The sequence below is a fragment of the Dasypus novemcinctus genome, chromosome 15, assembly GCF_030445035.2.
Source record: "Dasypus novemcinctus isolate mDasNov1 chromosome 15, mDasNov1.1.hap2, whole genome shotgun sequence".
Lineage (NCBI taxonomy): Eukaryota > Metazoa > Chordata > Mammalia > Cingulata > Dasypodidae > Dasypus > Dasypus novemcinctus.
In genome coordinates, this window is record NC_080687.1 from 71,208,317 (window position 1) to 71,211,138 (window position 2,822).

At 39.4% G+C, this 2,822-nt stretch overlaps 1 pseudogene; it reads right to left on the minus strand.

Moving 5' to 3' along the window:
- Nucleotides 1–1,383: 1,383 nt before the first annotated feature.
- On the minus strand, nt 1,384–1,944 carry LOC101441565 (dynactin subunit 3 pseudogene; annotated as a pseudogene).
- Between the last annotated feature and the right edge of the window lie 878 nt (nt 1,945–2,822).

Here is a 2,822-nt window from a genome sequence, read left to right on the forward strand (position 1 = left end):
GGACTACTCTTACCTCTGAATCAACAATCAAAGAAGGGATTACTGTACTTAATAGGGTGATTGATCCTGACTATCAAGGGGCAAATAGGACTGCATCTATGTAATTGGGGTAAAGAAGAGTTTGCCTGGAATACAGGAGATCCTCTTGGGCATCTCCTAGTACTGCTATGTCCTAATGATTAAAGTCAAAGGAAAATGGCAACAACCCAATCCAAGGAAGACTAACAATGACCTGGAATCTTCAGGAATGAAAGTTTGGGTTACTCTACCAGGCAAAGAACCATGGCCAATTGAAGTGCTTGCTGAGGGTAATGGAAACATGGAATGAGTAGTGGAAGAAAGTAGGGATAAATATGAACTTTGACCACATGACCAGTTATAGAAATGAGGACTATAATTGTCATGAATCTTTCTTCCTTGTTTCATTATGATTATGATTATATATATACACAAAACCTTTTTCTTTGTCTTCTTCCCCAGGCTTTCCCCTTATCATATAACAAGTTGTATCTGTTTCATGTCATAATATTTGAGGATGTCAAGTTTGAGGTGAATATTACCCAAGAACTTATACCCTATTCTGTATGGAATTAATGTATTTCTGGTTGTATGCAGGAAAGTTGAACATTGTCAGATGGAAATACATATGTGCATGTCTGTTATTGTTTTTACTTAGAGACTAAATATGGTTTAAGGTAATGTGTATCATTGCTGAGTTGACAAGGGATGGACTGTGATGGTTAGGTTACTGTGTCAACTTGGCCAGATAATTGTGCCCTGTTGTTGATCAAGCAAGCACTGGGCTAAAGTAATAAAAGGGCATTTATGGACTTCAGTCACCATTGATTTTAATGCAGTGGTAAATCATAGATAGCTGGTTACGATTACATCAATCAGGGAGAGTGTCATCAGCAATGAGTGACGTTTAGCCCGATTAGTTGTATGCCTTAAAAGGGCAAGGGATTCCAGCATTGAAAGAGAATTTCCCAGCTTGTCTTTGGACAGTCATCATCTCCCAGAACTCATCAAGATCCTTCATTGGACTTCCATTGGAGCTCCTGGTTGCAGCCTGCCTGAAGAACCTGGACTTGTGCATCCTCATGGCTGCATGAGAGACTCTGATAAATCTCTCCCCCCCCCCTTTTATTTTTTTTTTTTATATCTATAGTTTATAATCACTGGAATAAGGGCACTGATTGGGGAGAGAGGCTGAAAATTGCAGGTAACCCCTGACCTCTGATCTCAGAGCCTCACCTGAATGTTAACAGGTGGATTGCAGGTCCAACAAATTCAGAGAGCTGCCTCTGTTCTGCTACAACAGTAGTTGGCACAGGTTCCCCGGAGCCTGGCCACTTTGGTCCACCCTGAGATGGGGAGCAGCCATCACTCCTCTGCCAGTTTCATTTGCTTTGCCACCTCTAGCTGGCAAAGCAGCTCATCCCACTGCACAGATTATTTGGAGAGAAGCATTGTAATCTTGTTGTATTCCTCCAGGAGAGCCTTTGACTACTCAGTGATCTCCACACACTGATCTGCTGCTGGATGTGGATCTGGGCCAAGTGCTGCAGGCAAGAGTCATGCTCAGGAATGGCTTTGATGGGAGTGCTGTCCAAGCATGGGCACCAAGGCCTCCACCTGCTCCAGCAAAGCAACCTGGGAAAGGATGAACTGCTCCTCTGCTAAGATGAACTGCAGCTTAGACTCACTGGGTATGGCAATGCAGTCAATGTATTCAGGATCCAAATATTTGATCAGGTCTTCAGTCTTTTTGTACAGAATCTTCACCCTCTCCCTCTTGCTGGCAATATTCCCCAAAGCCCCTTGTACTTTGACCAGGCCATCAGCCACCTTCCGAGAGCCACGCATCATGCCCAGCCCATACACCCAGCGCTCCAGCCCCTCCACATGGGCCTGTAGCCACTGCAAGGTGGTCACAGTCACCATTACTATTGACAGATAGCCCTTGTTGATCCTGTTTCCCTAGAGAACCCTGACTAATACAATAAAGAACTGTAAAATTTAGTAAAAAGGACAAAAGACCTAAGATATAGAACACCATCATGTGATCATAATATGGACTTTATGGCTAGGCAGAGTGTGCACTATTCTAGCACAGTTAACAATGTTTATGTAAGATATACTTTTTGAAAGGCATGGATTTTTCAAATTTTACATTTTCTGTGGTAGTTTCAAAATGCTTAAAACAGAATATGCAGCAGTACTAAATTGAGTGAATGATTATTTGCAACTGAACACTTAAAGGAATCAACAATAGATAATTGTTAAGCAGGATTTGATTTTTATGAAGAGACATAGAGTGATGGCAGGAAATTTAATTAAATGCAACAAGAAATAGATTGTCTCAGAAATTGCAATATTAAAATTTAAAAGGACAATGTTCAGCAGACAAAATATGCCTTGTAATCGAACAAAAGAACTTTCTAAATATTCAGATTTTAAAAATTGTATTTCAATCAAAGGGAATCAGAAAAAATGAAACAAAACAAAACAAAAAAGTTTCAAATACAATAAAGTTAGTTACATCATGAATCTCTGATCAGAAATTACAAATATTGACATTTATCAAATGTGGTATAAATGTCATCCTTCAAGTTATGCATTCACATCACTGTAAAGACTAGAACTTAAGAGACAATATTTAGGGCATATGCTCAACAGTAAAGAATAAATAAAAAATAAACCAAATTGAAAACACAAGGTCACCATATTGGAATAGAACTAGGAATGTGATACCCAGAATCTTCTGAGGCTTAAACATTACATAAATAAAAATTCATCTCATTTAGTAATGCATATTTTTA